Source organism: Carettochelys insculpta, chromosome 22 (genome assembly GCF_033958435.1).
Source record: "Carettochelys insculpta isolate YL-2023 chromosome 22, ASM3395843v1, whole genome shotgun sequence".
Lineage (NCBI taxonomy): Eukaryota > Metazoa > Chordata > Testudines > Carettochelyidae > Carettochelys > Carettochelys insculpta.
The window spans coordinates 17,369,875-17,383,043 of NC_134158.1; the positions used below are offsets into that span (position 1 = coordinate 17,369,875).

Here is a 13,169-nt window from a genome sequence, read left to right on the forward strand (position 1 = left end):
GAGGTTTGCTGAAAACAAGAGCAGTGTGCTAATTTTAGAAATTCTTATGATCTTGCTTTGAGAGAGCTAGGATATTGCTGGTAAGATGACACTAAAGTAATTGCAGAAGTACTCTTAGGTAGCAACTAGGCTTTTTCTCACATGTAATAACAGAGATGTTAGCTGTTTTAATTTTGTGTTTTATCAACATTTGTCATCCTAATGTGACTGCAGTGCTTACTCTAAGATTGTTGTGTGTTACTATACAGCATCTGCCCCTTAGGTTCTGTTTCCTGGGAATTGTATTCAAAACAGGTGTGCAGAATGAATGTGAGAGAGACTGGTTGAAGTTAAAGCAACAGCATTACATGGTTTTGTGTTAGAGCCATGTCTTTTATCTTTTGTGATGCAGTGGTAGGAAACTAATCTAGTAGATATGCTCTGATTTCAAACATGAGCTAACATGGCAAGTTAATAAATAACTTTTCTGGTTATTTTGGCAGCTGCTGTATTCTGGTTTTTTTTTTTCTGCAATCTGCTGTTGCACACTGACTGGTACAGTGATGCAGATGGTTGGCAATGATACATATGCAATCTGGTTAAATATTGTACAGTAGCGACTTGAGGTAGTAGGGTAAAATGAGACATTAGCTTGCTGCAATCACTTCCTCCCAGTATTAGAATTCTTGATGGATTGTCTGTTGGCAGCGACATGAACTGTCTTCAGTAGATACTGCTTGTGACAAGGAGCTTATTAACATGTATAGTATGTATGTTGTCATTAACACTTTTGTTTCTGAAATCACCGTGTGTAGCTAAAGTGAAAAACAGCTCATCTGTGGTTTATGATTGTGTTTTCCATGATCAAATTCTGTGGTCAGTTCCTTGTTGAACCTCTGGCATGGCAGCTAGAATGCCACAGCAGGTGAGTGAATGAACTTTATTTTTTTAGCTTGTCTTCCTGAAGGATCTGTGCTGGGTTCCACTGAGTCCACCTGTCCCACCAGCCTGGGTCTCCCTTATTCTGTGTTGCTGTGAGAGGCTCTCAAGCCCCTCTCCAGCCTTCACACACACATGGGAGCACACCGACCTGGAGAAACACACAATCTGTGATCAGGTCAGGGAATTATCTAGCCCTCTCCTGTGTGTACACACTCTAGAGCAGCGGTTCCCAAACTTTTTGGCATCACGCCTCCCTTTTGATTCTTGAGAAACCCTCACGCCCTCCCACCTCCTTTTTTTTTTTTTTAAAAACCCTAGGCCAGCAACCCTCAGCTGCCTGTGAGCCACCTGCCTGAGTCCCTACACTCCCACAAAGCCAGGCACCACCAGCCCCTTATCTAACCCCATCCTCCTTCTCCTCCCCCTCCAACCCACACTCACTCGCCTTTGCAGGAAGCAGCCAGCTCCACATGGGCCTTCACCGTCTGCCTGCATTTTATACAGCCTGCGCCGGGTCACCCATGTGAAATGGCAGGGGCTGAGAGCTGGAAGCAAGGGTCAGCTTTTTTTTGGGGTGTGGGGAATGACTCGGGGACGGGAGGTTGCCCGGCGTTCCCCCAGAATTTCTGCACACACCCCAGGGGGGCATGCCCCCCAGTTTGGGAAACCATGGTCTAGAGTGTAAACTTGGAAGTGTATTGTTTTGTATTGTGTAGGGATCACGTAGTACAAGCACATGAAATTCTCCCCCTCCCTCCGTATGGAGGGAGAGATGCACCACTCCTCCCACATAGTGGGTTATGGTATAAACAAGAGATAACTTTATTAGCTACAAAACTAATATTTTAGGTGATTATAAGTGACAGCAAGCAAATCAAAGCAGATCACCGTAGTAGATAAAACCTGCAGACTGAGCTCCAACCCACTAGATACATAGGGTATCCAGTTGCAAATTCTCGCCATGATTGATTAAAAAGGCTGGAAGAGTTTTAAGGAACAAGGTGCCTTAGCTTTGCTAGGTTTTCATACACAGGCTAAAAATCCTTCCAGCCTGATCTCCCTGTAGATCGGTCCTTGCCCTTCAGGGGTTTCCAGGTGTGTTGTTGCAGGGAGAGTGAGGTTCCCTCCCTCCATGTCATTGCCTTCCTTTTATACCTACTTCCTGGAAAGCTCTTCTGCTGTGACCTGAGTCAAGCAGTTTCCATAGTGCACTGATATCTGAGAGATTTCTACTGCACACAGTTCCTGGGGTAATCTGTATGGTTTGTGTGCTTTTCCTCTGTAAGCCATTAGCATTGTTTGGCCTCTTTACTGCTGTACCTAAAAGGTTACTTGTGGGTGTTTTGAACCTCACAACATTTCATTAACAAATATGTAGTCAAACTTCACATACAATCTGACGAGATGTTCATGTCTGGCAGATCACGGCTTTTGGAATGATGCCTCACAGGATGTACTTTGTACAAAACATATCCTAATTACTTGTTAGTGGTGAATAATGGGTTGTCAGCGTGTTACAAAGGTCATGATTTTTTGGACTTGTGGATAGAGAGGATAGGCTGGACCTTTAATTTTATACAGGAAGAAGGGAAGGATCCCGTCCTCCAAGTGTGGGCCTAGAAAAGGAAAGGGACCACTTCCTGCAGATTCATAGTGACTGGTTTAATTGATGTTAGTGGGCAGCAGCATTGTTTGCTGCAATGGAATTTCTGTTTTGAAATCTTATTTTGCAGTCAACAAGTGCATGGTCTGTCACAGACTGTATTGTGAAAACTGAATATGGAGAATGTCCTTGTAAGTGTTTTCTGTGGCTAACAATTACATACAGTTGGTGTGAGTGTGTGGCTCTGTGTGTCTATGCAAGATCTTCTTAGGGTGATATCTGGCGGCATATGTTGTTAATTCATAGCCCTTAGTGGGTGCAGACCTCCACTATGCTTTAGCCATTGCTGTTCACTTTTCCCACTCCTGGTGGCTAGCACATAGTAGGTACAACTTATGTTCTGAGCTGATTCTCTAGCATTGACGTGTCCCAGAAGAGAGTTGCTTGGCTGCTGATAGCTTACTGGTGACTCTGTCCAGTTGGTTATACAACAGCTTCTTTTGTGTGCAGATGGAGAAAAGTGTTGAAGCATATCTACTGCTGATGTTGGCAAAGCCACCTCAGACAGAGATCCTTGTGGTTCCTGTTCTGTTGGAGGAGGACATTTGACAATGCATATTGATGAGCCTAGGCACTGGTAGTAAAGGTTAGAGCATTGGCCTTGTAAACCCAGGGTTGTGAGTTCAGCCCTTGAGGGGTTCTTTCAAGGGGCAGGTTTGGGGTGGTGCTTGGCCCTTCTGAAAAGTTAGGGGCCTGCACTTGATGACCCAGTTCTATGGTATAGTAGTCCCAAAGGAGACAACTGACCCTCTCTCACTGCTCCACAGTCCAGTTCATTGAGCTGGGTGCAGGAGAGAGTTCTTCCACTTGGTGGGGAGAGGGAGCTAATAGCTCAGTGGTTAGAGCATTGGTCTTGTAGACCCAGGCTTGTGAGCTCAATCTTTGAGGGGACCTTTCAAGGTTCTGGGGCAAGTTAGGTTTAGGAAAAAAAAATCTGTGGGGGGTAGGGATAGGTCCTGATGTGAGTGCAGGCAGCTGGACTCAGTGCCCTCTCAAGGGCTTCTCCATATTTTCTCCAATTTTTAGCATCCTTTCAAAATGTGGTTGGAACTAGGAAAGGGCTTAATGGAGGGGTAATCCAAACAGAAAATGTTTTGAGATTTTTTAGCTAGCAGTGTTTTACCTTTCTTTTCCTGCTCCCTATCTTCATGCTGCTGCTTTGTTCTCCAATTTATGGAGGTATAGAAGGATGTAGAGGAGTATCTCAGTAGAAAGGCCTTCCTGGAAGGAGGAAATGGGACATGTAGTAGAGTAGAGCCAAAGTGAGCCATAGAGTATCAGAGTAGGAGGAACTCAGAGCAGAGATGCTCAGTGGAGCAGGATAGCATTAAAGACCTGAAAATCTGCATCCTAAAACAAAGACTAACACCAGATTACAAAGGGAAACATCAGCGCTGGAGTTTATTCTCTATTTTGACACTTTGTGCTTTGCTCTCAATAGAGAGCAATTACCAGGCAGTTTCCCCATCTTTGATATTCATAAGTGACTTGCCTGAGATCACTAACTTAATAGATGCTTTCAGTAAGTAATTTTCTTCACCCTCTTCTGTCCTGTATAGCTGATTTGTCAGTTTTCATTTAATTTTTTTCTATCTTTCTGTTAGATTCTCATTGTGCCAGTTTACATTCATAAGAATTTACAGATCTGAAGAAGTGGGTCTGTCCCATGAAAGCTCATCATGCACTAAAATATTTTGTTAGTTCATTAAAGTGCTACGTGACTGCTTCTTTATTTTGTGAAGATACAGACCAACACAGCTACCTCTCTGTGGGTTTGTGTACACTAGGAGTTAACTTCGAAGTTAGGCACTACTTTGAAGCAGCTGGCAGAGAGGCTACGCACATTTTCCCTTGCTTCGAAGTTAATTTCGAAGCCCATCTTTGAAGTCCTTACTCCATTCCCAGGAATGGAGTAGTGCCCCACTTCAAAGTTTAACTTGGAAGTAGGCTGTGTGTAGTTGCTGAATTTCAAAGTTGTAACTTCGAAGTTATTTTTATAGTGTAAACGCTGCCTGTGGCTATTTACCTAAAGCAGATGCATGCCATGCTTGGGGTAAAAAGAGGAAGAAGTGGAGGACAAGAAGATGCTGAAGGAGTCATCAGTTGGATAAGAGAATCCAAAAAGCAGAGTCACAAAAGCCAAGATGGGAAGAATGATCAAGATTATCAAAAGACGCAGAGATAATTAATGATGGTAAAGGGCTCCTTAGCCACTCTGATTTTGGAGAAGGACAGAATGAATTATTCCACCAAACAGTTTTGAGCATGATAAATAAATGCCTCATTCATTGAATGAAAGGTCTTTTTCCCCCCTGCATATTTTAAAATCTTGCCAAACAAGCTCTTCTGATTCATTTATATACGAATTTGCTATTAAAGCCTGCCAAAGAGAACCATTTGAGACTTACAAGGAAATACTGCATAGATTTAAGCCCTCAAAAAACCATTTTTGCATTAATAGAGTTAGCTTTGTGGCTGAGCTGCACTGGGCAGATGGCCAAGTGCAATTACTGTAAGTTGATCTCCCTCCATTAGTCTGCCAACCACTGAGAATGCCCTGACACAAATTAGAATACTCTAAGGTTTACTATTTGATGAAGAATAAGGAGTATAATAGTGAGACTCTTCTGAATGTTACAAACAGCGAGGGGGAGCTGATAGCATTCTTTACATTTGCTTCCTAATGTTTTCTGCAATTTCTTAATCTTTTGAGATCTGCTAGTGCCTCCGTTGTTTGCACAGGCCTCTGAAATTTGGATGGTAAAAAAACATCTCTTATTTTGGTCTCATGAAATGTGTTTCTGGTTTTGCTGAGCTATAAAGTGTCAAATTCCATTCCTAGGAAAGCTTTGGTAACCTTCCAAAATGACTAAACATGAATATTCTAAAAACCCAGGTCCATGGCACCACATCAGTGCTAGAGAAGATTTTGTACCTGCAGAGGGGATATACAGAGGGTGGTCTACAGAACTGGGTTAGGCCCCACTCGTCCAGTTACTATCTGGGCATGGCGTAAGCACCAGTGGCCAAACTTCATTAAAGGATGACTCACGTGGTCCCCCCATGGCCTTTCCACCTACTAAGAACTCTGAGAAACACTGCTTTAGTTCATATCCTCACTTTTACTTACTTATGGGAGTTCTGTGTATTGCTTTTGGTGTTAGTGATGCCAATTTACTTTAGTTCAGGAATTAATGAATGTTGGTCTTCATAATAAAACACCTTTCACTTTAAATTTTTATACAACTATATATTTGCAGTTTAATTATGTTCAAAAGTTTATTTGTATTACATCCTGCCAATGGTTTCAAACTTCCTTTTTAATTTTAGTTTAGGGATCATTATGATCATATAGTTTGTCAATCGTTGCAGGAATGGTTACTTGTTGTTGCTAAACATCTGCACTGTTTCCAGAGTAAATTTTACTAAATTTAGTTTCTAGCCATTGCACCATAGGCCTTTATCTGCAAGATTAAAGAATTCTCTGAGATCACAAATCTTCTCACATAGTTACTGATTTTTTTTTTCCCAAGTTCTCTCTCAGTTGTCTCAAGTTGTTTCATGTGGTTTCTTTTTTTAAATCTATTTACCTTTAAAACAGAAATATAACACAATCACTCCATGAATATTTTACAGCAAACAAAAAGATTTGTAGCTCCGTCTTTTTAAGGCTTGTTAGCCCACTGTAAAAAGGGGGCCTTGAGAGGACATAGCCAGTCTAACAAGGGCCATGTGTTTAATAATAATTCTTCTTTGGAACATTTACGTTCTTGGGTACTGATGACATAGACATAGCCAGTGTTTGCCATTAAGTCACAAGATGTAATTTAACCAGGAAATGTTTCTGTTGGCATTGGCACCCTAAGCTAAATTGTTGCAGACAGAAACGTCATTCATTCACAGCTAGCTTTACATGAAAGCAGTAAAACAAGCAGTCCTATAGTACCTTAAAGACTAACAGTTTTATTTATTGGGTAATGAGCTTTTGTGGGTAAGACCCCCTTCATCTTACCCATGAAAACTCATTATCTAATAAAATTGTTAGTCTTTAAGGTGTTACAGGTCTCCTTGTGTTATTGGTGTTTGTGAAGCTACAGACTAACACAGCTGCTATGTGAACAGTAGACCTTAAAAGTAGTGAGGAACAAAAACCTCTGAAGAAGTGGGTCTGTCCCAGGAAAGCTCACCTAATAAACTATGTTACTAGTCTTTAAAGTGCTACTTGACTGCTTTTTGTTTTGATAGTGTATAGACTAGCACGGCTCCCTCTCTGTTACTCTGGACAAGAAAGATGAGTCCAGGAGTCATCTGTAACTAATTTTTTTGTTCATGCAACTCAGCCTTAAATGGAAGAAAAATAATACAAATGTGCTTTATATAAACTCCTTGAAGTATTTTGAAGTTCAACCCTATTAGGCTTACTTACTGTTCAAGCAAATGTGTGTTGTTTACTTCAGTAGCCTCATGAGAGGAATGGCTTGGCCTTGGAGTGAGCTCTTAACTTGGCAGGAAAAAGAAATGGTCTCCCTGTATTGTATTCTGGTCTCTCTCAAAAAAAAATTTGTTCAATTAGGGGTGAAAGTGTGAGTTTGTAGTAGGTGATTGAACCTCTGCAGAATTGCCTGTATGGGATTGCTGCCTTTGTTTTTGTGGGAGAATGGTTTATTTTTCAGCTGCTGAGATGTCATTGGCATATACATGGAAGATTTATCAAACACTAGCAAAAGCCTGAAAGTTCTGCAGGGCAGTGGTTAAAGGGACATCAAAACATGTTGCCGCAATTATTAGTAGCTGAAAAGAATGGGAAAAAGTGTGGCTAAAATTCACGTTTGTGAACTTACAGAGGTGTTTCTGCATCTGGACTACAGCTCAAAAGCACAGGCATTCATGGGTCACAGGTCTGCCCTAAAAAGCGACTCTGTAAAAGGCTCTGTTGAATATGTCAAAGTTACAGGACAAGCTGGATACCCCTTTCTTCTGTCTGGACTCGACTTGTGTACCAAGCCTTGTACTTTTCCCTGTCTGGAGTGGAATCATGGCATTTAGAATAGAAATTGATTATTGTGTGGAATTACAAGGGAAATGTTATGTATTGGACAAATACATGTTATATAGTAAGAGGGATGACAGAAACACTATATATTCTGTGAGTTTATTAAAAGGCTTTGTTATAGGCAGTAATGCCAAGCCAAGAATATCAGAGCCCTGTTACTACCTGAATTCTTCTTTGGTTTTCAGGGACTGTGTTAGACTTTCTGCGTGACAGATGTAACTTAACATTTCTAGTGCTTCCTGACCATTACAGTAGTGATTATAATTATCCTTCATAATTAAGTGAGGATCATTCTGCTGCAGCAGTCTGCAGTGGATTATTACTTCCTTATAACTGGATCCATGCAAAATAAACTGCATTGTTTAATGTGATGCTGTTGTTCAGCAGCTTCTAGTGCATCAGAAACCTGCCTTGCATTCACTTTATTAAGAAATCAATGTCTGTTGTTATGACCAGGGCAATGGTTTATAGCCAGCTACAAGGCTGTCTTGGCAAATGCAGCAGGCAAACAAGGCTCAAAAAAGAGCTAGATAAGCTCATGGAGGATAGGTCCATCAATTTTTTTTGGACAAGATGAGTAAGGATGCAAAAATCACACTCTGAAGTATCCCTAGCTTCTCTTTGCAAGAAGCTGGGAATGGCAGCAGGGGACGGATTGCTTGATGATTACTTGTTCTGTTCATTTCCTCTGAAGCACTTGACATTAGCCATTGTTGGAAGACAAGCTACTGGGCTAGATGAAGCACTGGCCTGATGTGGTATGGCTATTCTTATGTTCTAATAAAATCCAGTAATTTGGTAGGGGAAGCTAGACAGATAAACTGGAAATAAGGTGCAGATATTAGCAACTTGCTACAATGATTGATTATTCCCCTAAAGGGATAGCGTGAGTTCTCTATCAACTTGGAGCAGAGGTGGTGGACTCTTCTGTGATGGTCGGGTAAGAGGCATCTGGGATGTTCTGCTGCAGGTGGAGGCACACAGTGCTGCTGGCAATACATTCTTCCAGCTAGGCTCCTGGTGGCACCCCTGGAACTCTGCTTCAGGCTGTCACTAGTGCCTGTCATGCTGCCTGTCCCTCTCTAGCTGGGTGGTGGGCTGCACATGTGCAGCCCCTGTGGTGCTTCTGGTGGCCTCTGGGAAGAAGCCAGGGGAAGGAAGCAGTAGACCAGGGCTTCTCATGCACTGCTGCCACCTGTTTGCTTCCAGCAGTGCTTGCACACAGCTGGCCCGCAGCTCCCTTGGCAATGGCAGCAAATAAGAGCAGCGAGGCAGAGACTCATCCACCAGCCAGGTAAGGTAACGTGGCAGTGACTGGAACTGCCCCTGCTTTCCGCTATGCTCTCCCTACTTACAGCCTTCTGCCCTCTCCTGCCACCGCCCCTAATACCCTGTCATGAGCTCCCCATACCCACAGTTGTTCATGGGATATAGAATAATGAAATCCTACTGAATATGTTTATAAAGAAGCTCCTGAAGATTATTTTAGTCCCTTAATACTAGTCAAGATTGCATTTTGCACTCAGCATGTCCAATTCCTCATTTAGGGCGTCTTCACAACGGGGAAGATTGACCCTGCTGCTGTTTATCTTCTAGAGTTCAATTTAGTGCACCTAGTAGGGACGTACTAAATTGAACTTAGAGTATGCCTGTGTCAGTGCCTGTACTTCTGTCCCCTGTCAGAAGTAAGGGTGTGCTTCTGTTGATCTCCCTTAGTGGAGACGGCTTAGAAACTTGAATTAAGGTACCTCAGCTCTAAGTAATTATCATAGCTAGAATTGCATGCTTTAATTCAACAGTCCACTATGGTGTAGACCTGCCCTTAGTTTGCCTTATTTGATGGTGTCCTCAACAGACCTGCCAAAGGTGTCAAGGGATACAGAGGTGTAACGTGGTGTTTAATTTGCTTGTATACAGTTTGTTCGGTAGCAATTTGACTAATAAATGAAAGGAATTTACAATGCTGTTGAGTGAGGGAAATTGTGATCTAGTTGATATTACTAAAACCTGGGAGGAGGATTCACAGAACTGAAACGTTCAGTAGATTGCACTACTGATTTTTAGGAAAGGCAAGTGGATAGAAAAAGGTGTGTGTGGTAGCACTTTTACACAAATAAATGTATATGAGTTATTGACAGTTGAAAAACAGAGTCCTGAATGCTAATGAATAAAAGTGCTCACTTGCTCTCGCTCTCACTCGCGCGCGCTCTCTCTCTCTCTAATGTAACATAATAAAATAAAGGATAAATCCTTTAGGGGGAGAATTAAACATAAAAAATAGATAATAGAAGCTATTTAAGAACACTTGACTAGATCCCCAAATGCCACAATCAATCAAGAGAGGCTACACTGGTTAAAATAGCCTGCCTTATAGGAGAAGTAGTGCAGCTACAAAATATAAGTAGTATCATTCATTTAATATACAGTAGTTCATCAAGTTATGCGATGGTTGTGTTCCCACACACCCTCACCTAACTCGAATTTTGTGTAAGTTGAGGGGCGGCTTTTTTTCCCAGGCGAAACACAAGCCCTGCAGGAGGGGAAGCAGCAGGAGCACCTGGAGCTCCTTTTGAAAGGTAAGTCCTGAAGTTGAAGAGTGGGGTGGGGGAGTTAAGCCTAGCAGTGGGAGGGGAGACGGGGGCGGGGCGGTTAAGCCTGGAGTAGGTTAGGGCTGCGGCAGGGGGGATGGAGGATGGGAGGAAGGAGTTGAGCCAGGGCTGCGCAGCCTGGCGGGGGGGTGAGCCGCAGCTGCAGTGGTGGGGGGTTGGAGTTGAGCTGGCGCCCCATTGGTGGGGTGGGGGTGTGAAACGGGGCAAGGGTATTGAACCGGGGCTATGTGTGGCTGGGGAGATTGAGCCAGGGCTGGGGAGAGCGGGATTTAAAGTTGTGTTTAACTTGCATGAAGCGCATCTTGAAATCATGCATTTCAAGGGTTTATTGTACTTAGACTTCCTTATGACATTTCCTTAGATACTGCGTGATAGTTTAATTAAAAATAAGAACAACCAAAATGAACATGGCGCACATTAAATTAATTCCATTGAGACCTATCAGACAGCTTTTAATTGTAGCTGGGATCATTAAGTGGCTGTATTTCTAGAGGTTTGCGAGGTGGAAGGTAGGCAATCATTTCTTGTCCTTAGTCTATTTAACACTTTGTAAATGACCTGGGAGAAAACATAAATCATTAGTCAAAGTTTGTAGCAATGCTAATTAGCCTGACAGCTTTTGTGGGCAGAACAATGGAATGGGTGCTAAGTGTAAGTTTGAATGTGTGTGTGTGTGTGTGTGTGTATCAATCCTTAGATGCCATTTTGTTCTGAAAAGCTGTTTGTTTGTGAAACTGTTCTGTGCCTTCCTTTTGGCTCATTCTCCATTTTGAGCTAAAACCCAGGAAGTGCCAGTGCTTTTCACCTAACAGAGGATTAACAGTGATAGGCCATAAACCTTGGTGACCTTCTATTCAAATGGAAACACCACTGGATGAAGAGCTGGCTGCCAACAAGGGAAGCCCTGCTGCCCTAAATATTTTGGGAGGCAACAAATAGATCATTTGATTGGCGGTTGAGACAGAACAGGTAAGTCACCTCCCAGAGAGAGCACTGGCAGCTATATGGGGTCAAGGTCACTGACCACTTCAGAACAGAAAGAGAAGCCTTTGCTGTGGAAGGGATGTCAAGGAAAGGGGACCTGGAGCTGTGAAAGGACATTGACCAAATTCCAAAGAATGCTTGACTGCTGAGAGAACCAAGGCAGGCTATGTTCTTTTTCCAGGATAAATACATCACTTGTTTTATCCTCTAAAAGTAAACACTGAGTGGTTTAGAAATTCCTCTAGCAAGTCTGACTTACTGGCATCAACTACTGTGTGGCTGGACAGCTAAACAGCAAACAAGAGTACTCAGTGAGATCGAGGTCTGGCAGGTCTATGCTTAACTATTGGAGGGGTTTGGCGATAATCCTAAGATAGCTAGGCTGTGTGGTTTCTGAGAATGGGCACAGATTCTGCTTGGCACGCAAGGACTAAGCCAAAGATGGCACTTAGGTCCTACCCAGTGCCTAAGGAACTTAAAAGTGCACAGACTTGACATGTGGTTTCTAACAGAGCAGCCTGTTGAGTGTCCAGCAAGGGGACCTTAGCTCAGATCAGTGACAGGTGACCTAGGGCTTCAATGGCTGCAAATAAGATGGAACAAGACAAAATCTGTCTTGTCAAGGAACAACAGGAAGTTCATTAGACAAGAAACAAGTGTCCATGATAGGGGTATCTATTAGGGTATGCTTGGACTTCAGTGAGGTATTTGTTGTTTGGCATTTTCATGTAAAAATAAAACAGAGTAGCACCATGCAAAGTCAACATTGCATGCAGCTAAATAGAGTATAAGGTGTCTGATAAACTTCAGTGTAATTAATTCTGAATTACCAACTAGCAGGATGTTTCCGGAGGTATTTCACAGGGGGAGATTCTTGCTTCATTGCTATTCAATATTTTATCAACAGTCTGAAAGAAGTTATAATGTCATGGCTGATGTTTTGCAAATTATACAAAGGATGTTACTAGGGCAAATAATAAAACAGCTCCATATCAAGTTCTGTCAAATCACTTGGGTTATGGTTGTACTAGAAAGTTTTGCTGGCAAAAACCCTGGTTTTGTCAACCAAACTCTTGGAGCGTGGGCGCACACAATGCATTTTGTCGACAGTATCCAGGCAAAACACCACTTTTGCTGGCAGCATCCTGCCTCAAAGCTTTGAGGCATAACACTGCTGTCAACAGATTCCGTCAACGACAAAAATGTGTGGATGCTCTGAGGGGGCCTTCTCTCGGCAGACAGGGTATGGGCAGCTCTTCTGATTGGCTTTTGTGTGTGGCTGCACTCTGTCAACAGAAGTTTTGTCAGGAAATCTCCTCTGAGAGTGGCTTCTGTTGACGGAGCGCTGTTGTGTAACTGTAGCCTTGGTAATCTAGGTGCAATCTAACTTATATTTTAATATGGTTAAATGCAAAGTCATACATTAAAGGACAAAATGTAGTCTGTACTTACAGGATTGCAAACTGGAAAGTGGTATCTCCAAAAAAGGACTTTGGGTATGTGGATGAGTGACTGAACTGGCATTTCAAAGGCTGACTAATTACTTGGATATATTTAACACAGGCATACTAAGCAAGAGTCAACTACTGCTATTACCTCTGCATGTGACATTGGTGAAATCACGACTAGAATACTGTAGCTGATGTTCACACTGCAGAGAGAATGTTGAATTTTGGAGAGGGTTCAGTGAAGAATAACAGGTATTTTTTTTTCTTTCTGGTGTGGGTCTAGAAAATGTTCTTCATAATGAGATTTAAGGAGCTGTCTATTTAGCTTACCTGAGGAAATATTAAGAGATGACTTGATGGTGATCTCAAAGTACCTTCACGAGGACAAGATGGGGTCTTTAATCTAGCTGACAAAGGCATAATTGGGTCTGATCAATAGGAGTTGAATCCTTAAATCTCATTATGAAGAACATTTTCTAGACCCACACCAG

At 42.4% G+C, this 13,169-nt stretch overlaps 1 protein-coding gene across 1 annotated transcript in view; it reads left to right on the plus strand.

Annotated features, from left to right (window-relative positions):
* Nucleotides 1-13,169, plus strand: part of PPP1R37 (protein phosphatase 1 regulatory subunit 37) — a 69,464-nt gene that overhangs the window by 15,280 nt on the left and 41,015 nt on the right. The window lies entirely within an intron of this gene.